At 44.2% G+C, this 26,577-nt stretch overlaps 1 protein-coding gene across 4 annotated transcripts in view; it reads left to right on the plus strand.

Moving 5' to 3' along the window:
- erfl1 (Ets2 repressor factor like 1) overlaps positions 1-26,577 on the plus strand; it is a 112,139-nt gene that overhangs the window by 64,516 nt on the left and 21,046 nt on the right. The window contains exon 1 of one of the 4 annotated variants that reach the window (XM_086078779.1): positions 26,517-26,534. The exons of the other annotated variants lie outside the window; for them this stretch is intronic. The gene's annotated coding sequence lies outside the window, so the exon portion shown is untranslated. Of the gene's footprint in view, positions 1-26,516; positions 26,535-26,577 lie in introns of those variants that run through there. 4 annotated transcript variants of the gene reach the window in all.

Here is a 26,577-nt window from a genome sequence, read left to right on the forward strand (position 1 = left end):
TATTTTTTAAATGCAATCGTTTTACAAAAAGACGCACAATCTGCATTCATCCTCTCATACTGAATCAAACTTTTCAATTTATTGCTTCCCTTCAATGTGTACGCATTTCGTCAACAGGATGTTTTCTAAATTCCCCTTTGACCTCATCCCAAAAGAAGAAATCAATCTAGTGTGGTGGGGAGTCGTTTTCAATTACCCACCACGGTTATTGAAAAAAAATAAAAATAATAATTATATAAAGAAATAGAGAAGGTGAACTTGTACTTCTTTTTGTGACATTTGTGAGTGGTAGTTAGTGTAAAATGGAGAAGTTGGCTGCAGATACGTGACCAAAAAAAAATTCAGATAAAGTTACAATTACTGACTTGTCTGCTGTATTTGCATAAAAATAATAATAATAATAAAAAAAAAATATATATATATATATAATTCTTGGGGATTCTCAATTATACACGATACATATTTTGATCCACCCCGAAAATATTGAACTTTTTTATGTGAGAGGGGGATTCCCTCCATTTTTCTGGATTACATTTTAATCCAACAATTAAGGAGAGTTTTTTCTGCTATATTTAAAAGACGGTGTTCGTTTTCAAACTATATGTCTTTCAAATTGCGCTTTACAATCATAACATAAATAAATTGAATGTGAACAAAACTGAACAGTTTGTTCATCATGATGAATTGATTGTGACTGTGCGGGATAATCCAGTTGTTGAGTTTCGCAACTACCGCGAGTGGCTCGCTAAACGACAGTAACATTAGACGTTCTTTGCAGGGGATAAAGAATATATGCACGTGAGCATGGTTGAATTGTTTGTCTACATGCGCAATTCAACTCCCTTTTGTGTTCAAATATCCACATAGATGCTAACTGACTGTTAGCGCGGCAATGGCGTTCTGCATTGTTTGTTAGCGTTAAGCCAAGCGGACTTTTCAAAGGAAAATGTGTGCGGTTATTTTTAATACAGGACATGTAATTGTCTTTGATGTTTAGTTTTTGAGTAAACTGGGACAGGTCCAAAACCTGGTTTTAGGAAGAATCGCTCGTTGGTCCGTGTGCGAAAACGCTGCGTGCCTTTCCTGCCTTGATTTACAACATTCAACGTGACGTCGCAGCCGACTCCTCAAAGGTGCGCCGGCGCCGGCGGCCATTAGCGCTGAAAATGGGAGCCGTGAAGGTTTCCGAACCACACACACACACAACGCACACTTTCCCGTAAGTCTTCCTGTGTGATACAGGACATGTAATTGTCTTTGATGTTTAGTTTTTGAGTAAACTGGGAGAGGTCCAAAACCTGGTTTTGGGAAGAATCGCTCGCTCGCCGGCATGTTTGTTTTGAAGTGAGTCCGAAAAACGGGTTCACGTTCGTCCGTGTGCGAAAACGCTGCGTGCGTTTCCTGCCTTGATTTACAACATTCAACGTGATGTCGCAGCCGACTCCTCAAAGGTGCGCCGGCGCCGGCGGCCATTAGCGCTGAAAATGGGAGCCGTGAAGGTTTCCGAACCACACACACACACACACACACACGCACAACGCACACTTTCCCGTAAGTCTTCCTGTGTGATATGAGCCCTTCGGCCGGTCTTCAAATGTGCATCTCACTATTCATTATTCAGCGATCATTACTGGTTGCGCTCGTGGTACACGTGGAGAAGATTGCTGGGGGGGGGGGGGGCAGTGGGGGGGGGCAGTTGAGAAGACCCCCCCCCAGCTCCTCACTTCTTGTCTGCACATAAGTACTAACTTGTAGCGCAACGATAAGAGTGTCAGCTTTCCATCTATCTCTGGCATCGGCGCTTGGCGGAGTGGCTGCGAGGCGTGAAAGGTCACTTAATCAATGGCGTGCAATTTGACAAATCCCCGCCGCCGCTGTTATCGCCCTCGCGGGCATTTTGAAGCGGCGCGAGGAACGCACGGCCGATAAACGCCTTGATCCCGGAGGCGAGCAGCCGGAATGGACCGTCAGACTCCGAAGCGGGACGTGCGCGGAAAAAACAAAACGTTTGCTTTTAGCTTAGCGTGTCGTTCGCTAGCTCAACTCGCTGAATGGTAGCCATTTGCACTCAGCACAATTGTAGCGGCATCCATTTTAGAGCACTGCGCCGTTACTGATTTTTTAAGACCCGCAGAAGGAGATTTTGACATCAACGTCTACCAAATGAAAAAAAAATGGACTCTCTTCTTTCACCGGACAAAAAGTTTGATTCCACCTTTTTTTGCCAAGCGGCAAACGAGATCGTGATGAGGAGCAGCCGCGGCGAAAGCCAAACTGTGGCAGGGTTTTGACTTTCTGGACCTGGTTTTTCCCATCTCTGCCCAAATCCGGATTTTTATGTAAATGGTCATACCAAGCAAAACTACGAGGGCCTATTAAGGCCACGTATAAATATATTTTTTTAGAATATTCCGGGAAAAAAACTCGCAAATTTGCCACGTTATAAACTCGTACATTTATATTTATATTTATATATTTATAAAGTAGCAAATATGTATAAAGTATTAGGGCTACATATAAATATATATTTTTTTTAGACGGCAGGGGCAATATTCCGATCATCAAATAGCAAAAATGCACATATAATTGACCCCAATTAAAATGCATGGTTTCAAAACGATGATAAACCCCTCGAACCCTTCAAAAAACATTGACAAACATTCAATATAACATGTAACTTTTGACTGAGATTTTCTATTCAAAATAGTGCTGCTACCCTCTGCTGGCGGTTCAGTACATCAGACTCGTATCAACCCCAATGAAAAAAATAAAAATAAAACTCGAGTCATTCTTAGCATATAATTGATTAATGCTAACACAAAGTACATATTTAACCCTTGAAGCAACTGATATTTGACTGACATTGACAAGCACGTATTCCTTATCCTCTGTGAGGAGTTGCGACGCCAACGCTGTTCTTTGCAGTCGTTCATGCAAAGCCTAATAAAAAGCCTCCCTCCCAATAGAAACAGCTGCTTCAAACCAAAATGGCCGACTCCCCTTTCAAAACGGAGCCCTTGACATTTTTTTTTTGCCGCGTCCCGTCCTGAAAGACGCGGAAGTTCGCGTTGATCGGCGACACTTGCCCCTTTTCAAGGTTTTTCCAGGGGGCGCTGTTGCTACTGCAGCCAGCAGCTCCGAGCTGGAAGGAAACAAAAGAAAGCCGCGAGAGGTTCGGAGGCGTCGTGTGGCGCGTTTAGGCAGCCTGCAGCTGAGTGCAACCAACAGGAAAATGAGATTTTTTTTTTTTTCCTTCTATCCGACAGACCGGGCCTCGTCTTCCTTTTTGTTTTTCAGCATACATTTTCCAAATAACTGTACGCAAATTGTATGTTTGTGGCGGTGAGGCCGCTCGACGTTTTATGCGCGCAAGCAAGCGCGACGGCTCGCTTTTGGCTCGGTGACGCAATATGTGGCTCGTTTTTTTTCCTCTCCTGTCGTTTTAAAACGTTCACACTGATTGTCAACAATTGAACGCTGTAAAAACAGTTGGGTCAAAAATGGGCCGATCCTCTACTTTGAGTCAAGAAATGGGTCTTTTAGTGTAAAACAAGTCATAAATGTTGGTCAGATCCATTACTTGGGTAAAAAAAAAAAAAAGGGGGGGGGGGGTCATTTTGAATATAACAACCCAGAAAGTTGGGTCGAGTTGGCCTATAAAGTGGATCGATCCTTTATTTGATCCATAATTGGGTTACTTTTGACTCAACTGTTTTTAGAGTGTATGTTTGTGACTTCTTAGTGCAGTGAAGCAGCATGTGGCTCTTTACCCTCTGTCATTTTGAGCGTTTTGTTCCGAGGAGCTGCACTCAATTGTATGTTTTTGATCACAAGGTGGCTCAGTGTTAAGTATGTTGATGTGCGCAGCAACTGCCTTTATACTTGGTGAAGCAGCATGTGGCTCATGAGCCAATGTCATTTGGAACATTATGTTCCGTGTATGTTTGTGATCACCGAGCGTGACGCCAGTTGCCGTGTTGATCCCAAGACCTTGTCGACGGCATTAAGGGCACTTTTGCCCTTCTTTCTTCCAAAAAGCACTCTAAAAAAAAGTTGGGTCAAAAATAACCCAACTATGGGTCATAAAAATTGGTCTTTTAGTGTAAAACAACTCATAAATATTGGTCAGATCCTTTACTTGGGTCAAAAAATTGGGTCATTTTGTATGAAACGACCTAGTAAGTTTGGTCAAATTGACCCATAAAGTGGATCGATCTATTTTTGATCCATAATTGGGTTACTTTTGACTTAACTGTTTTTAGAGTGAACAAACTGGAAGGGCAACTCTTGGTGGTGTTTATGTGAGATTCCTTACCTTACGTCTTATTGTTGTGGTGGCAGCTGCGCGAGTGATATACGAGGGAGCGAGCGAGAGAGGGACCGAGAGAGGGAGCGAGCGAGAGAGGGAGAGAGAGAGCGAGCGAGCGAGCGAGGGCCTTACCAGAAGAGAGATGAAGTCAACTTGTCGCCGCTCAGTCATTAATCCGATTTAAGAGCAATTAAGGTGAGACTGATTCCTTCCTGAGCGGAGGAAGAAACGGACGATGAGGGCGGGAACGAAGAGGGCCGACCAGGCGGGAAAGGAGGACCACAAACACGACTCGTTTGGGTGTTCGTAAGGAACACGCACAACCATGCAATCACATGGGTCCAAAATAACCCAAATTAACCCAAATTGGGGCAAGAATGAACGACCCAACTTTTGAGTTGGGTTAAACCACAAAGCAACACAATTTTTTGTGGTTGTTTTGTGGTTGTTTTGTGGTTTATTCATTTGACCCAACTTTTTGGGTTCATTGACTAACCCAATTGAATTGGGTCAAAAATGAACCAAGCCAACTTTGTGAGTTATTTAACCCAAAGAGTTGGATCAAATGAATAACCCCCAAAGCAACCCAATTTTGGGGGGTTGTTTTGTGGTTTATTCATTTGACCCAACTTTTTGGGGTTCATTACAAACCCAATTGAATTGGGTCAAAAATTAACCAAACCAACTTTTGGGAGTTTTAGTATTAACCGAAAATGTTGTGTAAAATTAAATTAATAACCCACAAAGCAACGAATTTTTGGGTTGTTTTGTGTGTTATTCATTTGACCCAATTAAATGGAGTTCATTGACTAACCCAACTGAATGCCAACACATAAACATTGTACAAACAGTTACAAGTAAACAGTAAAGTTAAAGTAAACAAATCCTAATAAACTTAAAATATTCATCTGAAACCATGCCCAAAGATGCACATTCTAAAATAAACCTACAGCTATCGCTTTCTGTAGGCGTAAAAAGCAGGATTGATGATTTCCATCCATCCATCTTCAGCAAAAAAAAAACTAAGCTATTTTCATTTGTCTTCTTCCAAATTAACACCATCTTAACCTAAATAAATAGGCCGCCATCTAGTGGTTGACAGTAAAATTACACCCAATATTAATGAGAGTTAGACCAAAAATTGTTCTTATTAGCTGTTTAAAAAAAATCTGGAAAATAGCAGGACCACAAACCTGGATCGGTTTAAAAAAACAAAATTGTGGGAGAACGTCACACTTGTTTGATGGTCAACAAAATGAAGGTTAAAAGGAGGACAAAAGACAGAAGGACAAAGCGGTCTTTGAAAGGACGACAATCCTCCCGCCGCAATCCGCGCTCTCATGTTCCTGATGTGTATCACCTGTGCTGTCGACACGGGGGTCCCTCCGCCACCGTAGCGCGGCGGTGTCCGTTGGGAGATGGTACGCGGCGATAGCCGGGCGCCAGTGTGACACCAGCACAACGGTACATAAATCAAACGCACACGCAGGCGCGCTCCTCGCGTTTGTCTGGCACCCGCGATAGCGGCCGACCGCGTAGACTCAGCGAGGCGTCGCCATGCCTTGTAAGGTGCGAGAGTAATGTTGTGTCTACGCCATTGTTAAGTCCTCACTTTGCTTGCAGGCAAATGTAATGACCACAAACTAAAATGCAGGAAACCGCATCCATCGCAGGTTCCAGTATCATGTTCCTGCTTTTTCGTGGATTATTTTATTTGGCATGTTTTATAACTCTATTTTGTTCTGCCTTCTGTTTATTTGGGTGTCATTTCACTGCCGGCCATTAGATGGTGGCATACTATTTAAGAATTCAGCTCCGCACCATTTTTGCTGAAGATTGTTGATTGTCAAATCCTCTTTAATCCTGCTTTTTATGCCTACAGAAAGCAACGGCTGTAGGTTTGTTTTATAATGTCCATTTTTGGGCATGATTGTTGAATGTGTCGTGTGAGATACGTTGAGTTCGTCGATGTCGCGGTGAAGCTCCTCAATTCGCTCCAATGTAGTTCCATGAAACCAAGATGGCGCCAAAGTAATGCCTTGAGATACAAATGTAATTCATTCCCTGATCAAGCTCATAACTCAAATCACGTGTATCTCAAATCATCTTTCCCAGTGAAATGATCATGAAAAAAACCGTTAAAAATGTCAGGAGAAAAAATTGCACTTTTTAAATTGTACTTAAGGAAAACAAATAGTAATGACGTAATCGTTACAAAACTGATTAAACAATTTTCATCTCACTTTGCATGAATGGCCGTTGAGCAACGGACGTCAGCTCCTTGCAGAGGATAAAGAATACATGACTGAGTGTTGCTGAATAGCTAGATACAGTATTTTCAAATATCAGTTGCTTAAAGGTTTATATGCACGTTTCCCATTACACGTTAGCATTAGCATTAAGATAGCAGACAAAAGGTTACATGTGTTTGCGTCTGTATTGTATGTGTTAATCGCTAGGCTGCTTCTCAGAGATGTATAGATTGTTGATGCAGTATTTCTTACTTCCACTTTTTTTTTCTTTGATGTTCTCAAGTGGCAAATTTGCGACATGCGCCGCGGCAGCGTTAAAAGAACGGAATTGCATTGACTTTAGTGTAAAATGACGCTAATCCGCTCCAACTTTCGAGCAGTGCTCAACGTCTCATCCGCCCGCCAAGACCGGCTTCATTTGAGTGGTGCTGGTGTCGGATCGAGAGGCCATTTGGCTGCTGCTGACAGGAGGCGGCGGCGGCGGCGGCGGCGGCGGCGGCGGCGGCGGCGGCGGCGGCGGCTATCGACGGAGCCCCGCCGCGATGGGCCGCCGACCGGTCCCGGGGCCCCCGCGTCCAAAGCGTTTGTGGCGTTTAATACACTGCAGCCCCTCGCCCCGCATGCCACTGCCACGGGGATCAATATGCACTGGGTTAGTGAGAAATGGACCATCTGATGCACACTCAGAAGAGGAGGAGATGTGTTGGGGGGGGGGGGGGCTAGAGGGGGGGGGGCGGAGTGACAGCAACTGTGGGGAGGGATGGGGAAAGATTTAAAGAGAAGAAGAGAAGTGGAAGAGACGAAGAGCGTGATTAAAAGACGGCGTGGTGGAGAAAGACATTCAGCGGAAGAGGAGGAAGCAAAAAGAGGTGGATGGAGGAAAGGGGGGGGGGGTGCGAGGGGGGGTCACACAGAGATGAGGAGGAACAGAGGGGAGGGAGGTAAAATTTCCATCAGGTTTTCAATTGGGGCCGATCAATAGTGTATTAGAGCTCACCTTGACCCCGTCTCTCTCTCTCTCTTTCTCTCTCCCTCTCACCCCCCCCCACCTGCTTTTCTCCCCAACCCAGGCTAGTCTGCCTCGCAGCAGGGGGGGGGGGGGGGCAACTTGGTGGGGGCTGCAATACGGACTCTCTTTCAAAGTGGCAGAAAATGGCACAATGGGAGCAAAGAAAGAGGAGAAGTCGGTCGGAAAACGAGTTGTGAGAGCAAACGCCTGATGTCGTCGTCTCGGGTACGCGCGTAAACTTTTGGGGGTGGGGGTGGAGGTGGGGGGGGCTTCTGGGTAACAAGGCGTTCAAGCCAGTAGTGAATGACGTTTACTCGTCTCTGGACATTTGCGATCATCAGAACTCGGGCCAAACTGATGAATCGGCCGATATTAGCTTTTCTCTTCTTTTTTGAGTCACATTAACGTATTACCTGCCGTTCGGAACCATGAAAAGGTCAAAGGTTGACACCAATGCTAACAGAGGATTATTTGTACACACATTTTGTCAAAAAACAATAAAAACTCATTCCAGTTGTAATTAAATTAAATTAACTCATTCACTCGCAGCCATTTTCACTGAAGCAACCCCCTTCGCTCCGGCTGTTTCACTGGATTTTGACTGATTTTGCAAGGCCCACAGAATATTGTGTTCTATTGCTATAAAAAACATGGAACCTACCAAAAGAAAGATTAGAGTCTCTTTTTTCATCAGGAAAAAAAAGTATATTTCTATCTGTTTCCATTTTGCAGCAGTTAGCCTTAGAATATAGCTAAGTTTCATCATTATTCACAAATCTTTTTAGAACTGGGGGTGAATTGGCTTTTTTCAACATGAACCTAGTTGATCTCTTTTGCTCTGCTGCCACCTGCTGGCCGTTTGTGTAATAACTGCCATTTCTTCAACCATTCTCTGCAGTTACAGTCTACACGTATGCTTTAGCATTAAATACAAATAAAAATGTATAAATGCGTCTTTGGGACACTTAAAACATTTCAAATAGAACATATTTATACGTTTTTGGGAACAAATTAGTTAAATAGTGTCAAAATACCCTGTCCTGAGTAACTTGCTTCGAGAACTCGGACTCGCTATTCGTATTGACATTAGCCGCCAAATGACCAAATCAACTTGAATGGGTTTTGCTGAAAAACACGTCGTAGTCCAACAAATGAAAAAATCCATTTTGACCAAAAGTTCCTGTTGCTAGGACAGCTTTAGCTGACCAAATATTTCCATAACGACTTCTGGTAGCCCAGTCGAATGTAGCGTGCCCACGAATGGGCTCGAGAACATAACAGTACGCATAGATGGGCCCGTCGGACATTTTGAAATTTGACTCACCAACGGCACAGTCGGCCCCACAATCAAAAGGTCTCCGTCCGTCCATTCGTAACGGCGTCCCGAACCAGCAGCTTGACCTTGCCGTCCCAGTTACGACTTGATCGACATACTTTTACATTTTATTTGATTCCCAACTTTGTTGTGCTCGTTTTTATAGATCCTTTAAAGCTGCGTTTTGTGGCTCGCATTTACGAGCCACGCTGCTGTTCCATCCATTTTCTATTACGCATTATATCGACTATCATGTCATTTTGAGAACATTTATTCAATTCAATTCGACATTTTTATTTCATTTTTTTAAAAGAAAAAAAAGAAATGAAAGGGGACAGAAAGAAGTCCAACTTGTGATGTCTGCTCCTAATCAACACCAAACAAAAATGAGCAACACAAAATAAATGACAGCAAGCAGTCAAGACGCTTTCCTAAATATATTTTTCCAGTAATAGTGCTTTTATACATTTGATAAAAATACAAATAGACTGAGATGATCTCGTTTTATGATCCAATTTGTTCCACAAACTGACACCTTGAGTTGAACTACGGCGTTCTGTTTATTTTGTTCTGTATTTAGCTTTGGAAGAAAAAAAAAGATCTCTTCCTCTTCATTTGTACTCACTTTCTTTTTGGGGGGAATTTGATTTGCATGTTAATTGCTAACATTTCATGATGAGCTTTATACATTATTTTAATGGGGTTAAACTCCATCGATTCATTAAATTTTAACGTTTATATTGAATATGAATATTGGATGAGTGTGGTCTGTGTATCCACAACCGAAAACGACATGAATAGCATTTTTCTGTAAAAAGAAAGACGAGTTCAGTGTAAATCAGAAAAGTCAGGACTCTATTATGGAAACCAATAACATTACTGGTATTATAAATATTTTAAGCTGTATTTATATACTTATAAGCTTACAGGCCACTCCTCCTGGTTAGCGTACGGCGTAGGCTAGCATATTGTAATTCATTTCCGGTTGGATACGCTCCATGATAACGCAAAAGTATCACTCAATTAATTTTGATAACATGTCCATCTTAGCTTAGCTTAGCTTAGCGATTAGCCTGGATTCTCCATCTTTCCCCGTCATCCCTTTGTGAGAACGATGCGTGTCAGACTTGACTTGGGAGCGACTCCGCAACGGATGTAGCCACACTCGTAGCCAGCTAAACGTCGTCGTTAGCTAGCTGCTGTGGCGTAAGTAGCACTGAGCTACTCGAGCCTCCATTTAGCAGCCAACGGAAGCTTTTTTGGGACCTTCTCGGTGTTTGATTCTCGGTTTTGCTATTCGGTGTGTTTCGATGAGGCACAAAATGCCAATTTTTGCCTGTCAAGCTACGATTTCGAGCCGACGTGTGTTTTCTGAATGTGCATCTGGAGAAAACCCACAGATTCAAACCCAGAACCACAGAACTGCGAGGCGGACGCGCTCGTCACTAAACCGCCGCGCTACCGGATTCGCAATTTTCCGGAGCAATTTTCCACACAAAAAAAAAACCACATTGTGAGGCGGCGATCACGTCTTCGGAGCAAAGTGCTCCGCTGGATGGCTTGTGGCGTTCGAACAAAGCTTTTGTTAAAAAGCGTAATGGCTTAAAAGCGTCTCTAAGTACTGCCGAGAGTTGCGAAATCGCAGCTTTGGGGAGCGCTTAAGTGCGCATCTCGTCGACATTGTCAAAAATAAATAAATAAATAAATAAAAAAAGCTGCAACGTATCACGCTGTCACTTTCTATTGATTCCTTTGACCAAATGTTCTGCTTCTTCTTTTTTTTGTGTGGCGGGACTTCATTTGAACACGCGCGCACGCACACGCAGACAGAAGGCCGGTAGGACACCCTTCATCATGGGGAGGACAGCATGACTTGAAGGCTTGAGGGGACGGGGACGAGGAGGGGGGGGGGGGGGGCACTGAAAAAGGAGAGGGTGGGGTTGAATAAAAAATTGATCCGTGAATTTAGCATTTAGACACAGTTTACAAAGCGATATAGAGGCGAGCAGAGGGGCCACGCGCTGGGTTTGGGGGTGGGGGGGGGGCGGGGTCGGAGTGGAGGACACTTAACTTTACAATAGGTGGAAGCGGGAAAACAACGGACTTCCCACATTCTCCATCCATCTTTTTAGTGTGTGATTTAGCTGTTTAGACAGCGGCTTGTTTGTCCAGCGTCCTCATCCCCTTCCTCACATTTCCTAATGCTGTTCCTATTGTCACCCTGCATCCACACTCCAGTGCACAAATGCATGCGCACCCTATTGCGCGCCCCCCCTCCCCTCTCTCTCTCACACACACACACACACAAAGTAAGCTACACACAAACTCCGTCCCACTCTCGCTGAGGGGGAGAAAAGGCAAGAAAAAAAAAAAGAAATCGATCGGCGGGGATAGCGGTGCGCGTCGGAGGATCGTATCTTGTCAAAATAATATATTACCCTCATCCCCGCCTGATCGATGCGGTGGATTAGGGACGGAGCCCCCCCCCCCCTGCCCCCCCCCCCCCCCCCATGCCCACACCTCCCTTCCCTCGGTCCATCCCCCTCTTTTCCCTGCTTGCTGCAGTTTAATATTTACCTCCGTGAAAGAGCGGCGGCGACGGCTCTCAGCCCTAATTGATTCCGACACATGGGGGGGGGGGGGGCTCTGTGCTCAGGCTGCGGATAAGAGAGGGAGGGAAGGCAAATAAAAGAAGGGGACCACTGCGAAAACCTCAAGGCGGAGTCATACAGGGAAGCAGTGCGGAAGACAAAAAGTGGAGGAAGATGCAAAAAGGGGGGGATTTTGGTGGCTGAATATTAGGAATGTTCGATGACACTTTTTTTTTGAGAACCGATATCAATACTCAAATCTTCAGTACTCGCCATTAGGTACTTATGATACATAAAATTTCTACACAAAAAACAATGAAGATAATTTTTTTAAATGACATTTATATCCCAAATACAGTAAATTTCCTTACATCCATCCATCCATTTTCTGTACCGCTTGTCCTCACAAGGGTCGCGGGGGTTGCTGGAGCCTATCCCAGCTGGCTTCGGGCAGTAGGCGGGGTACACCCTGAACTGGTTGCCAGCCAATCGCAGGGCACACAGAGACGAACAACCATACTCACAATCGCACCTATGGACAATTTGGAGTGTCCAATTCACCTGCCATGCATGTTTTTGGAATGTGGGAGGAAACCGGAGTACCCGGAGAAAAGCCACGCAAGCACGGGGAGAACATGCAAACTCCACCCAGGAAGGCCGAAGCCCGGACTTGATCTCACAACCTTTTGCACTGGGAGGCGGACGTGCTAACCAGTCAGCCACCGTGCCGCAAATTTCCTTACAATTGAATGAAATTAATGGCAATTATATTTTGCATATGACAAGTCATTTTGTATAGTGCACTCCAATGAAATCAAAATCAAAATATGTGGTTGTACAACTTAAATTCAATTCAGAATTCAATTCAAAACGATAGTCATTGAGTAAGAATTCCTCAAGCTGCTTAGTGTGTGATGTTTAATTAGATCTCGTTTTGAAATCCATGCTTTTAATTTGGAAGGCCGCTCTGTATTTCCGTTTCCAGTTTCACGCTCTCCATTCATTACAAACATAATGTAGTAAGTATAGGAGCTATAATTAGCATCTGTGAGGCATTTCTATTTTTAGCACCGCAGCTCAACAACGTTAAAGAGGCAATTAAGCGTGCGGCAAAAGTAAACGAGGCGATTAAACACTGCGAAGTTACATGCGCTACAAACATATATAACACACGTTGAACCACAGATATCGCTGATATTACTCACAGTAAGAGTACTTGCTTATTCTCAGTAACGCACGCCGAAATGGCGCTGCCGGAAGTAATGAAATGAACACGTGTTACCTCATCAGGAGACACACAGGAAACAAATGAGACGGAACCCACCGGTCTTTCCGACAGTTCCTGACCGAGAAATGGCCACAAGAGCGGGGGCCGATACCAGTATCGATATTCGTCACGAGTACCAATACCACGAAATGTGGCCTGGTATCGGCTCAATACGATACCCGGTATCGGTACTCGCCCATTTTTACTAAATATATCAACAACAAACAAAAAAATTGGGTCATTACACAAATCTAGGGCCTAAAAAGCACCACAAAATATTTGGTAATATTACAATCCATTGTAAAAATCTGCATTGCACAAGCTTTTAGTCAAACTGAAAAATAAATAATGAACATATGTATCTCAAAAATCTGATGTGCTAGGAAAAAAAAGTAAAGACATTGTTGAAATCGGCATCATTTTGCTGTTGATCAATATAATCCGCAAAAATGGAACTTTTTCCTTTCCTGGCAATCAAAGCCAGCAAAGACCCGATTACCGGATGGTTCGCAAATGATCTTGAGCAAACATCCGACGACGGTGCGGCTGATGTTAAGAGCCACTTTTTCTTCCTGGTCTGCTTGGGGAACTGCCAGAATTGATCATCGGAAAGGTTAAAGATCGTCAATGTAAATGATGGCAAATCTTTATTTGAGGAGAATTTTGGCCAGCTGACTGAAGTGAAGACAATTTTCACATCGCATCTGCTGTGGGGCACCGTTGCTGGTGGATCCTGATTTTTGTATCGCTAGAGTTTCTCGTGTACGACTCATCCCTTATTCGCAAATTAGCCTGGTCCATTTTTGCGGAAGGAGTTCAATGTGACGTCACAGAATATTGTAGTGGAAACTGCGGGATTGGTTGAGATACAGGAATGAATCAGGATGAACGAGGGAAGCGAGCGGAAATGGACTGGCCCTCGGAACAGGAAGGGATGGAGTGGGCCGGGGGGGGGGGGCAAATGAGAGGGGATTAAGAGAGCGACAAGAAGATGGATGGAAAGGAGCGAGGGGAACATGACAGGTGCGATGTAGAGCGCCAATAAAAGGCGGGAGACGGCCAGGGAAGAAATAAGGGATATGATGGAAAAAAGAGCGCGGCGGCGAGGTGACAGAATGATATCAGGCGGACGGAAAAGACGAGGCGGCGCGGGCGGGCGGGTATGTTGGGGGGGGGGGCCATATTTTCACTTGAAGGAACTGGCCTGTCAGACTGTTCCGCCTGCACAGAGCGCCGCAATAAACCACCGAGAGTGCGTGCGGCATCCTGACTTATGTGTATATCTTACCTTTGTCAGTATTTCTTTCTGTCGGCGTGCAACGTTTGTCCCTGCCTTTTCTGTCCTTCCCGACTCGTACGAACTGGCACTCCTGCCGGCTAATATGACCCCCCCCCCCCCCCCCCCACACACACACACACACAACTCCCTGCGAATATCCGTGACAAGATCTCGCTCCCGTTGACATCCCCAACCAGGAATATTCAATAGAGCCACCGGGGTTTTGCACCTTTTGGTCCGCTTCGCCTCGCTGCAAGGATCACCAGGGTGGCGGGGCTGATTTATTCATGCGGACCCGGCGAGGATTGGGCCCCCTTCTTCCTCATTTGGCGCGGCACTGAGCAGAGGCCGGGCTCCGTCAAGGTGGAGAGGGGGGGGGGGGGGGGGGGGGGGGGTTGGTCTACGACGCTCACAAACGACCCTTCTCTTCTTTTCATGTAAATTCATAAAGGGAACAAGCTGGAAGTTCAATGGAGTGCTGCTGGCACTTTTGTGGCAGTGCGCTTGAAGGGCTGACTCTCATGTGATGTCATGGACTTGCTGCGCAGGGCAGCTGGAAAATGCATCAGGCCGGACCGGGGAGCTTCTTCAGTGGAGCAATTTGGAGTTTGTCAACCACGTGAGTGGATGAGGGATGCTGGACCCAAATGCACGGAAAACCGGAATCAAGTGCAACGCGTGGTACTTTTATTAACCATAGTGAGAAAGGTGAGCAGACAACCATGACTTGATGGGACGTGACTGGACTGGTCGCCATGATTGGACTGGACGCGAGTAGACTGGTTGCCATGACTGGAACGAGCGTGACGTGACAGGACTTGACTTGCCTTGACTTGACTGACGAAGACGACTTGGCTGTGTAGCGATGACTTAGCTGCGACGAAGACGACTTGGCTGCGGTGAAGACTTGACGCACGAACTTCCACAAATAACCCCACACCAAAAGGCTCTTTAAAAACATGCCTGAAAATAGTCTCGTAGTTCTCAAGATCGGTCTAAAGATCAATATTTATTTTTTAGGGTCTCGTCTCAGAACCAAAAGCATTTTTACTCGGCCTCAGATAGGGCCGACTCGGGATTTGTGATCAAGGCCGATTGAGGCTAGGCCAGTACTACTGTGATCAGAAGCAAAATAACCAAATTTGTTTGTTAGAATTTGTTTTTGTTGCTGGTCATTTTGTTTAAGGATTTTTTTCTTTGAGGTCTTGACTGGGTCTCGACCTCCAAAAGTCTTGGTCTTGATCTAAAAGTTAAAACAGCCACAGTATAATTTTTGTGCCGGGGAAAATGTAGTCTGCCGTTTTTGGGATCCCATTGTGCCTTGCGGGGCATTCCGGTGCATCTCGCAATTTGGTGACAAAAAATAGACTCAACTCTAGACTTGCCCAGGTCTAACTTGTGGTGCAGGTGATATTGCGCGATTTTGGTGGACTCAGACAGATTTGGCACTCCGCAGACTTATTTGTCCCTCTATCCCTCAGCAATCCCTGTGAATCGTTGTAGATCATTGAACTAAAATGGTGCCCAGTTGACAAACTTGGGGGTCCGGCGTGGGTCGCCTCTCCTAATCTACATTAGAACTTAAGTGCCTTCTTTCACAACAGCGGTTACTTGGAGAAGATGAGAGTTTCAGTTAGCTAGCTAGCAAGTTAAGCCTACGCCCTGAAAATCCATAGTCTGCTGGCGTGGCCACTTTAGAGTGCCTCGTTGTTGGCTGTGAGTACGCGCGTGTCGTGCATTTAAAAAAGGAAGACTGACGCAGCAATAGAAGTCCTACTTGACAGCCAACGTGGACCTGGGCTCTGGGCTAGCTGGGCTGGTTTAGAGCGCCTCGTTGTCAGCCCATGAGTGTGCGCCCATTATGCACCGAAAGTTGGAAGAACAAGGAGGGGTTCGGGCTGGCGTAGAGTGCCTCGTTGTCACGCGGTGACTTCCTGTGAGGAGTTGGGTGGATTCTCCGCAGCTTTTCCGACTTCCTCCCGCGTTCCAAAACATGTCGCTGCGTTTTCCCTCTCAACGAGTTTGCCCTCACCGACATGATGTCGGTCTCCACTGCGAGCAACGACATCATCAGTCGTCGTGGAAACGTGCAAAGTCGCACCGGCGCGAAAAACGCAATTTATCGACTCAGGCCTTCCCAAATCCATCTCCATGACTTCCGCACTCGCACTCCTCCTCCCTCCCTCCCTCCCTCTCTTCTTTTATTCGCACCTTCTGCGGCGGCTCCGGGAGCGCTAACACGAGTGTCACTTGTCATTATTGCTGTAATTCAGTCATCCGTCATCGCACACTCACTGCATGGCCGCATTACGCGCCGCATGTTGCGGCAGGTGTATGAATTGGAGATTGCATTTGACACACACACACGCGCTTTTGTGTGTGCGTGAGGGAGGAGATTGAATTTTTGGGGCTGTTTGGCGTGTCGTACAATATGAGCTCGTTGTTTGGAAAGGAAAAATCCATGATGGGAGATATTAGAGTCTTGACAGAGGCCAACATGAAACACACATGAGCAAATAGAGCAAAGGAGGGCGGGCAATTTTCAGCCTGTGGGAAAATATGATCGAAATAACCTATTTAAACGCTGCCTAGGCATGTTTTACAGAATTTATGGCACTCGTTTTTTTTAAGCATCATTAAACACACTTTCACATATTACAAGTGTACAATGCAATATTACAGTATACCAGTCCCTGTGATTAACTCATTTGCTCCCCAAAATGTATCAGTATTATATTTTAAATATTACCATGCTCCCAAAGACATATTTATATGTTTTTTTTATTTTTTTTATACTAGAGCATACAGAAGGCTTTGATACATCTTGTGACATGAAGATATTGCTTAAAGCAATGGTAGTTATTACAAAAAACGTCCAGCAGGTGGCAGCAGAGTATAAGAGACCAGCTGGGGCCATGTTGCAACAAGCTCTTTCCTCCATTGTTTTAAACATATTTCTGAATACTGACAAAACTTAACTTAACTATAATCTAATGCTAAATGCTGCAATACGGAAACAGATAGACATATACTTTTTTTTCCTGATGAAAGAACTGACTCTAATCTTTCTTTTAGATAGAACACAATATTCTGCGGGCCTTATTTATATCAGTTTCAAGAAGGTTGATGAAAGCTACGATAACTCAACCCAAACCCAAATCTTAATAAAACAACACTCATGATCATATATTCCTTATCCTCTGTAAAGACTTGAAATGTCTATACTGTACGGACAGTCTTAAACTGCCCCCAAGTGGCCAAGAAGAAGAAGCACAGGGGCCATTCAATCACGGCTCACCTATTTTGTGGATTGGGTCACGTGACGTTCGCAATGGCAGCCCGAGTTGCTGAATTCTTATTCCCCAAATCATCTGAATGCCGTGCTTAGACAAGTGGGGGCCAATCAAAGATAAGAGGTTCCCTTTTCAGGTTCCCGATGACGGCGCTTCCCCAATTTGTATGTGGGCTCTCACCTCTGCGGTCCCAGCGCGCCCGCTCGGATTTCAGCAAGCTCTTAACCCCGTCAGGCCTGAAATGCGGTTAGCGCTGAAAGTGTTTTCAAAAGCGCTTCCATGCTCGGCGCTCGCGTGCCCGCCTGTGCGCGACCACACCGGAGGACGGCTTTAACTGAATTCAACGTTTTCATTACAACCGCGCTTGTCTCAGCTTCACCTAACATCTGTTTGAGCAAGTCAAACGGGGTTAGCGGGTGTCGGCTGGGAAACGGCACAACTGTCCCCGTTTTCCCGCCGTTTACCTTTACAGGCGTTCGTGGCTCTGGTATGGAGCGAAGGTCAGCTTCAAAGGTCATCTCGTTTTATTTATACAGCAGATTTGTCTTGATCTGTATTTGCGCGTTCAACAATCTGCATCAGCGACTGTGGCTTTCCTTGCCCGGGTGTGAGGGCATCACACTACCTTAACTCATTCACTTTCAGCCATTTTCACTGAAGCAACCCCCTTCGCTCCCGGCTGTTTTACTGGATTTTGCCTGATTTTGCAAGGCCCACAGAATATTGTTTTATATTGCTATAAAAAAAACATGGAACCTACCGAAAGAAAGATTAGAGTCTCTTCTTTCATCAAGGAAAAAATGTATATTTCTATCTGTTTCCGTTTTGTCGCAATTAGCATTAGAATATAGCTAAGTTTCATCATTATTCACAAATCTGAGAAAAATAGCTTTTTTTGCAACATGGCCCTGGTTGACCTCTTATACTCTGCTGCCACCTGCTGGCCGTTTTTGTAACAGCTATCATTGCTTCAAGCATTTTCTTCAGTTCAGAGGCTGCATTAAAACCTTCTGTATGCTCTAGCATGAAAAACAAACATAAAATACGTTTTTAGGACAATGGCCATTTTTTAAATGGAATGTTTTAATATGTTTTTGGGAGCAGATGAGTGAATCGTCCAAATTATGCGTTTTATTGCTTTAGGCATGCAAATATGTCACGTCCACTGCAATCATGTATGGGTCTGAAAGGGGTTAAATTGCTGAAAAGTGCATCGGCAACTGTGGCTCTCCTTTCCCGTATGTGAGGGCATTACAGGAAGTACATAATAAGTAAAGGTTTAACACAAGTACTAAATGGCGAGGTCACTATAACTGAACTTGTTTTCTTTTTTGGGGGGGACAGTCAGTTTTTCTTGCTGATAAAATGGGGCAAGTGTACCTAATGAACTGGGTAAGGATGCGATAGGATGCGTTCACTGACCATTAGATTTTGCAAGCACTGTATTGCAAAAGGAAGGACTTTTTTTTTTTGCGTTCTTTCTTAATGCAAACTCAATCATCCAATTCAAACTGAGCACACAAACCAGAACGGTGCTGTCAAACAAGACACAAGAAAAAGAAAACACACAAAACAAAACCCCCCAAAAAAAGGTCTTATCAGAATTTTTCAAGTTATTAAATAGAAAGAAGGACTTAGCCAGGCTTTTTTTTTTTTTAACTAAAGCGAGAGCTGGATGGCGACGTGTACTGAGCAAGTGCCGAAGAAGAAGAAGAAATAGAAGAAGAAGAAGATGATGAGAAGTGCTGAGCCCCGAGCACGAAGCTGAAGAAGAAGAAGATGACGATGATGATGATGAATGGACGGAGAGCATGAAAGCGTGCAGCGCACCTTGCCTTTGGGTGCGCGCTCCCGCTCCGAGGATGATGAAACGTTAATTAAAGTAAACGAGCTCGCCTGAACACACCCCGCCGCCATGTCACACTTGCGGCGTGCATGCGCGCGGCACCAAGAGGAAGAAGAAGAAGGGAGGAAGGTGTGGAAAAGGTTCGCATCCATCCATTTCAAGTCAACATTTCAAGACATTTGTAACTTTTCTTTTACGGGGAAAGATAATATTCCACACTGTCCCTGAACCCAACATCGGACGTAGTTCATTTTTGCATCATATTAATATGGAGCCTAATGTCATTTTCGAATGATTCGAAAATTATTCCGCGAGAAAAAAAACATCTCAAAAGGTTAACAGCATCAACTCATGCATCTATAAATAATTTTTGCGTGTTATTTTAAATCATGTTTAATAACCAGCAAACATATTCAGTGCGTGAATTATCATTTGGTCCACCTAAAAAAAAAAAAATAGCCTATGCATGTTTTTATAGAAACAACTATTATGCCTTAAATAGGAATTTATGTATATATTATACCATATTGGGCCTGACTGTTTTATTTAAATAGCCTTTCCTCACCTTTGTTTGCTACAAAAAAAATTCAATTAATCCGCCCTCTAATTCGTTTATATATTTATTTAGCGCCATCGCACACTCTCCCTCTTCTCTCTCTCTCTCTTTCTCTCTCTCTCTTTTTTTTTTTTATCTCTCCGCAACGATTATCCCGCCGTCTAATTAGAAATCGATGACGCTGGGCCGGCGGGTGTTTGCAGTGTGTTTGTGGACGCTCGCAACAATTCCCAGGACAGCAGAAAGGAGAGAAAGGCTGGAGAAAAAAAAAAAGGAAGGAAGGCGAGGAGAGGAAGAGGAAACGCTGCAACACTCTCACACACACACACACACACACGCGCACGCACGTGCAATGACTTTCCCGCTCGCAGCTATAAATCTTCACACTTAAAAGCGGCTGGCTAAAGTAAAAAAAAAAAAAAAAAATGCAAGGAAGGAAAAAATGAAAGGAAAAGTGATTCTTATTTTTTTTTTAACGAATGTCGTTTGGGAATTGCGTGCACGTTCTTTTAGGAAAACAAACAAATGTGCATAAGAGGAAGGGGGAAAAAATGTCGGAAGCTCACTGCGGGCCCGCATCAGCCAAACGTAATGTTTGTGGTAATTGTGACGTCATCCAAACGGCTTTGTATTTGTTTCCTAAAATATTTTTGAAAGCACGAGATTCCACTTTTATTTTATTTTTATTTTTTCTTTGTGTGTGCTTGTGTTGAGATGTACAGCTGAATATGACGTCATCTACTTTTAAAATCATCTACTTTTTATTTTGGTTATTTGTGTGTGCGTGTATGTGCTGCATCTAAAATCTATACATTCATTTCCCCTCAGTTAATCTTTTATTCAACTTTTAAGTGCAACACGTTTGTATTTAATTTACAAGTGACGTTTTCAAATATTTATTTGAGTACAAACTTCGACTTTTTTTGTGCCAAACATTTTTACTTCATTGTTTACGTTTTTGATCTTCTTATATTTCAGCGCATTCTTGACGCTCAAACTGCGTGTACGTGTGTAATGTTACAGTGTTTAACAAAAATATTCAATATACTTTTCAGCAGGGCAAAACCAATTTTTGCATTTTTGACGAACCCTTTTTGTGTATCTGAATGTTTGTTATTTTTTTGTGCTACTTGGAGAGCCAACAAAAGTTTGAAGAACAATCTGCTCGAGGGATGGAAATGAAAGAAATGTGTGATCTTTTTTTTTTTTTTTTTTACTGGCTGATCGGTGATCAGCCCCCAAATTGCTTATCCTGTGAAATATACAATATTGATTCAATGGTTTTAATCTCAATCACACTTCCGGTTATTAACACCGTATGACATCGTATATATGGATTCCAATATGTGCTAACAATTTGTCCGCCGCCGCTTTTTGGTAAAACAATAAGTCCAAAAAGTGAGAGTGTCACATTATTTGTCTCCGAATATGCTCCCCCATGCATCTGTGGTGACGTCATCAGGAAATGCGATGTCACCCCCCCCCCCCCCTCTTCCTCCCTCACCCCCACTTCGCCCTGCAAAGCTTGACACTTTTTTTGTCATCGTTGCTTCACATTTCGTCAACCGCTTGTGATGCTTGGCTTGAGCCAAAACTATCAATCTCAGCTCTGCAGGGGTGTGCGTCGTTATATATATGTGTGTGTGTGCGTGTGTGTGCGTGTGCGTGTTTTCTCGTCATCCTATCTCAGTGTGACACCAACCTTGACGTCCCACCTTTATGGTGAGGACGTGTCTCTTTGCGTGGACCCAAAATGCCAAGATGGACTTCTTTCACTACTGTACGTACGGTGTGTGTGTGTGTGTGTGTGTGTGTGTGCGTGCGTGTGTGCGTGTGTGTGTGTGTGTGTGTGTGCGTGCGTGCGTGTTGCGAGCATCCTTGCATTTTCTGTCAGTCTGTCTCTCCCCCCCTCATTAAACGTCCCTCTCGCCCTGCTCCCTCCCTCCCTCCCTCCCTCCCTCCCTCCTCTTCTTCTTCTTCTTCCTCCTCGGCACCCGGCGCTCCCCTTGCCCGTGGCTATATGATCGCGAAAAATGTGTTTACAAAACTCGCTCTCTTGCAGATCAAACTGTACGGATGAATCAAAGAGTTTGCCGAGACAGGCGGAGAAGAAGAAGAAGAAGAAGAAGAAGCAGCCAGAGGAGGCCTTAGCATTTTTAAAATTCTATGTGTTATTCCACCTCCCCAACATGTGTGTGTGTGTGTATATGTGTGTGGGGGTGTGGGGGTGTGTGTGTGTGTGTGTTGCGGCGGTAATACGCTCTCCGTAAAGTCCCGTGCAAAACAATGGATGTCTCCCAGTTAAACATGAGATCATGCGATTATGGATGTGTCAGGCGGGAACGCAATCCGGGTCAGGGATTTCACCAATGGCGACGGTGGAGAGAAAAAAAAAAAAGCGTGGGAAGTCTCGGGACTTGCATAGCGCAACGTTAGCGTAGCGTCGAGCGACCTCGCAAACTCGCACGAGTTTTTTTGTGGAGAGGGAAGAAGAGGTTGAGGAGAGAAGGAGAGTTTGTTTGCGCGTGAAGTGGAAACAACTTCATGCTACGCACGTAGCAGAGAATGTCGGATGTCTCTGAAAGATGATCCTGGACGATTTTCCTGCGGTGTGCCAGAGAGATGATTTTTTTTTTTTTCTATCTGATCGGCATGGAAAACTGTCTCAGGCCAAATGGAACGCACGCATTTCGATAATAAGGCCAAAGTTGAGTACGTTGTTGTATTACCAGAAATGGCTAACGATTATCCTGAGTGATTTTCCTGTCGTTTTTGGGTGTGTTAAGACCGAACCCCTAACCCGATCTGCTCAGATAAAAGTCACGGGAATCAGTCAAATTCAAATATTTTCCCTCCTTTTGCAATCAGAGTCAGCGAAAGCCCGAATATCAATTTATCAAAGATGATCGTGTGCAATTTTCCTGCAGTGTGTCTTGTGGAAAGAGTGAATTTTCTTCCTTCCTGGTCGATGTTGGAAATCATAAGTTTCCCTCAAATGTTGATGATTGAACATTTTCTTCCGCAACGGATGTCTCTCAAAGGTTATGATGAGGGATTATCCTGCGGTGTGTTGGGTGCTTCGAGTGATTTTTTTTCCTTTTCGATATGCTTTGAGTTTGCATGTTCTCCCCCGTGCTTGCGTGGGTTTTCTCCGGGTACTCCGGTTTCCTCCCACATTCCAAAAACATGCATGGCAGGTGAATTGGACACTCCAAATTGTCCATAGGTGCGATTGTGAGTTCAAAAAGTTCAACCAAACCGTATAATAAAGGTTTGCTAGCTTAATGCTAATATAGCATGCAAAAAAATAAGTATTGATGGAAGTTAACATTGCCCTGCGATTGGCTGGCAACCAGTTCAGGGTGTACCCCGCCTACTGCCCGAAGCCAGCTGGGATAGGCTCCAGCAACCCCCGCGACCCTTGTGAGGACAAGCGGTACAGAAAATGGATGGATGGATGGATATGCTTTGAAAACTAAAAGTGGAGTCCACACAATTATGATAATCGAGCAGAATTTGAGCATTTTACGCACTTTTGATCGTGATTATCAGAAGTGTCAAAACGATTATTTTTCAGCAATTATCTTGTGATGGGAAGTTTTTTTTTTTAGAAGGATTTTTCTCCCCCTCCCGAATTCTGCTCAGAAAATGTCGTTGGCAACAACCTTCAACAATTAATCAACAACTCAACTCAAAAACAATGTGGCGGAAAATAATTCTTGTTGATTGGACGACGCCATTTTTTTTTGTCGTTTTCGTCGATGGGTGTCGGATGTCGGAGGTCGGAGGACAACCCACTATGCAATGCTACTGTATGGCAGCCATCTTGTGTTGTGTTCTGTACTGGTCATCTTGAGTACGCCACATATTAAAAGAAGAGTAAGCACACACGCCATTTTTTGTGTGTGAGGTTTATCGCGTCTTAAAAAAAAAAAATCACTCGAGATGTTGAAAATAAATCGTCACGCGCGCAGTCGACGCTTAAGCAACTAACGAGCCACTCCGGTGATGTATCAATTGTTTGCAGTTGAAATTGTTGGTAAATGTCCCCGACGTGGGATCAATAGTCTTATCATCTCTGATCAATCGACCCGAATGTCGCCGCTTTACTGCCCGTTGCCGCCGTGATAGACGCGAACGGGGAAGTAGATTTGAAAGCGTCGCAAACAACGCGACTATAAAGCAAAAATCCATCCCATCTTCTTTATCTGGATTTGAAATATGAGGCGCAAAAAAAAATTGAAAACAGAAAAATGAAGCCAGTGGAAGCTTGAGCGCAAATATGTCCGCTCGTTGCAAATGACCAAAAATGATTTTCAAGTCAAAAACATTCAACTCTGGGGAAAATAACCCAATGAGGCAAAAAAAAAAAACAGGGGACAGTCAAAAAGGGCAGCAGCAGGGAAGAGGAGTGTCAGGAGGAGGCGCAGGAGGAGGCGCAGGAGGAGGCGCAGGAGGAGGAAGGTGAGACGGACAAGCACAGGGAGCGATTATAGCAGGTTTTATGTATGAGCTATTGATTGAGTCACTGGTGACTTCTTGAGTGGTTAATTCGGGAAGTGAGAGCGATTGAGGGAGTAACTCGGCCACGGCACACGCCAGCGCATCGGAGTGTGTGCGTGGGCTTGTTTTTGTCACATAGTGGGGCCAACATTTCGGGATTTCGCGGACTTGTGGGGCCCACCCGTCCACGTGGGGCCCTTTTGCTGGGCCCCACAAGTTTAGACCTCTTTTCGAGGGTCAAGACTTAGTTTTAGAGCTTAGGTTTGAATTGGGTTCTGGAGGGTAAGGAATGGAGGTAGGCAATCATTTTGGATGGTTGGGGTTAGGGGGAGGGGCTAGGAAATGCATGATGTCAATGAGATGGCCCCACAAAGATAGTAAAACTTGTGCACGTGTGTGTGTGTGTGACAGTACTCTGGATCTCAACGTAGGCCAAAAATGGTATCTCGTTCCCTCTAACAGTGGCCGAACCTCCATTAGTTTCTGGATGTGTCATCCACATAAAAAAAAAAAAAAAAAACACCTCCCTTAAATAAACACCTCTTCTTTGCCATCGGGGAAAAAATGGCTAGTAATCATATTTATCTGTACTGATCAGTTTATAACCTGAAGACTCTCCAAAAAAATTCAGTACCTTCATTTATCACCAGGCTATTCTTACACTGAAATAAATAAATGCCACCTCAAATAAATGCCTCTCTTTTCCAGCAAAATAAAAAGTGTAATCAATGTAATTGTCAACAATCTCCATTCAGTCCACAAGTTGAAGCCACCATAACAGTTGCTTTACTGAGAGAGAGAAAAAAAGAAAGAACACCTCCTTCAAATAAACAACGCTCTTTTCCCATCTGAGAAAAACAGCGAGTAACAAATAATCTCAGTTTGGTTCATAACTTGAATTTGACTGTTGACTCCCTCAAATAATTATCTATACAAACAAACAAATTGTGGCTAATTACCACATAACTTGAATTTCCTCCAAATGATTCCATACCATCATTAATCGATGGATGTGTCATCAGTGTAATAAATAAATGCCTCGTTCAAATAAACAACTCTCTTTTCCCATTGGAAAAAAAAACCCAGCTAATAAGTGTAATATTATCTGTTCAGCTCATAGCTTCAGGTCTGTCTAACGAATGCCGTACCAGCATTTGTCACCAGATGTGTCAGGTACGTAAAACAATTTTTTTTTTTTAAATGTCACTCAAATGAACAACTTCCTGTCCCAAAAAAACCGTCTAGTTAGTGCAATTGCTACATTCCCCGATGCTATTGGTCATACAATTAACCCCTGAGCCCGTTTGAACTCTGTTGCTAACCAAAACAATAGCATGCAATCTAATTTCTGCATTTTATCATCGAGTTGCGCAGAATTAAAGACGATCTTACGTTTTGTACAGACGGCGGCATGAAATTTGCGTTCCAACTGACGTGACTTGTTCTTTTCTGCGTAGTTTGAACAAAATTGTGCCCTTTTTACAACCTGCAGGGAAAATGGATTTGATGAACAGAGCCAGTGAATTACTATAGTTGTTGTTGTTGTTGTTGCTGGGAATGAGTTCATAAACATTGTTTAAAAAAAAGGTGTTAAAGCTTCTTGTTAGGTTTTTGTTTTTGGGTGACACTACCTTTTATTGACCTCAAAATAAGCTCTCACGCACGCACGCACGCACGCACGCACACACGCAATTCTCTACAGGCGTGAAGTTGAGCCCACAGGACACTCATCTGTTCCGAGGAAACAACAGATGGTTCCCTTGTTGCCGCGGCATCGCCTTGTCAGAAGACAAAAAAAACACACACACAAGCATTTTAAAGCGGGATTTGGTTGGAGTGACACTTTTCCAATGTTTTTTTCTTTCTTTCTTTCTTTCTTTCTTTTCTCTCCCTTGCGTTCCGGGATATTGGTCACGGCAGGTTTTGGGATATCCTCAGATCCGAATCAGGCCACTTTCCAAAGGTTGATGTCAATCAGACAGGAAGGGGGGGACATCTGCCGACGAGATTACTGCTCGGCGTAATATAACGTCATCAACATTTGCACCAATCCGGGACAACCGCAATCAACATAACTAAAGGTACATAAATAGAGAAATCAGTCAGTAAGTAATATTTCATGACTTTGGTTTACCACCCGGGGGCGCCATCCTTACGTTCTACACTGTAGTGTCTGTAACACTGAACGTGTGTGTGTGTGTGTCGAGTGACGCGGAGGTCAGCGGATGAGAATGTAGCGCTGGCTAGCTGTTAGCTGGCGAAAGTGTTAGCCACTCTGATGTTGAGTGATGCTGTCGGTTGAGGCCATCGACAGGTCAGTTTGTGTTTACTGTTGTTTTTGTTACCCTGCACCAGCA

The sequence above is a fragment of the Leptonotus elevatus genome, chromosome 6 (genome assembly GCF_054856555.1).
Source record: "Leptonotus elevatus isolate MCC_2025b chromosome 6, RoL_Lele_1.0, whole genome shotgun sequence".
NCBI lineage: Eukaryota > Metazoa > Chordata > Actinopteri > Syngnathiformes > Syngnathidae > Leptonotus > Leptonotus elevatus.